Source organism: Hevea brasiliensis, chromosome 15, assembly GCF_030052815.1.
Source record: "Hevea brasiliensis isolate MT/VB/25A 57/8 chromosome 15, ASM3005281v1, whole genome shotgun sequence".
Lineage (NCBI taxonomy): Eukaryota > Viridiplantae > Streptophyta > Magnoliopsida > Malpighiales > Euphorbiaceae > Hevea > Hevea brasiliensis.
The window spans coordinates 39,776,424-39,777,504 of NC_079507.1; the positions used below are offsets into that span (position 1 = coordinate 39,776,424).

The 1,081-nt window shown below is 42.4% G+C and overlaps 1 non-coding gene across 1 annotated transcript; it reads right to left on the bottom strand.

The window, feature by feature from the left end:
- Positions 1-333: 333 nt before the first annotated feature.
- On the bottom strand, positions 334-440 carry LOC131174316 (small nucleolar RNA R71). The gene has a single exon (XR_009144564.1). It is a non-coding gene; the product is annotated as a small nucleolar RNA R71 (small nucleolar RNA).
- Positions 441-1,081: the final 641 nt, after the last annotated feature.

The window sequence follows — 1,081 nt, forward strand, 5'->3', positions numbered from 1 at the left end:
GTCCAAGGATTTTAGCCCAGTGTCACTAGACCCACAGTGGAAGCCAATAACTTTGAATTAAAACCAGCATGGCTCCAAATGATTCAACAAACCCAATTTGCAGGTTCACCAACAGAAGACCCACACTATCACCTCCACTGCTTTCTTGCCCTATGTGATACATTCAAGATGAATGGAGTGTCTGATCAAGCAATAAGACTCAGAGCATTCCCATTCTCCCTTCGGGACAAAGTAAGGAAGTGGTTACTTTCTCAATCGGCTGGAACATTCACTACCTGGGAAAACCTCTCTCAAGCTTTTCTAGCAAGGTATTTCCCACCTGCAAAGACCGCAAAGCTGAGGCTTGAGCTCAACATCTTCAGACAAAAGGAAGGAGAGTCACTCTATGACGCTTGGGAAAGATATAAAGACCTGCAGAGGGAATGTCCACACCATGGCATAGAAGATTGGCTATTGGTGCAAAATTTCTATAATGGACTACTAGGCTCTACAAAGAGCACAGTTGATTCAGCTACAGAGGGTGATCTAATGGAGAAAACAGTGCCACAAGGGTTACATACCATAATTATGAGTGGTCAAATAAAAGAGGAAATACAAGAAGAACTGCAGAGGTCGTGGAAGTAGATGCCCTAAGCATGATAAATGCCCAGTTTGATCAGCTCACAAAGAAACTTGAAAGAATGCAAGCCAACGCAATTGGTACAAATAATCAACATGAGGGCAGCTATGAAGGAGGATACATGAATTCAGAATACAGCAATTTCAATGAACCTACAGAACAGATGAACTATGTGAATATTGGAGAAAACTTCAACTAGAGGCAGCCAAACAATCCATATTCAAATACTTACAACCCTGGATGGAGAAACCACCCAAATTTCTCGTTGTCCAATCAGCAGAACCAGCCAATAAACAAGCAACAAGGGTACAAACCTCCAGCACTCCCTGGATTTCAGAACAGAGGTCAGAACTTTGCACAGCCATCACTACCTCTCTAACCTCAACAACCTAAACCAAAAATAACCATGGAAACCATGATGGAAGGATTCCTAGCAGCTCAACAACAACAAACTGAATTGAT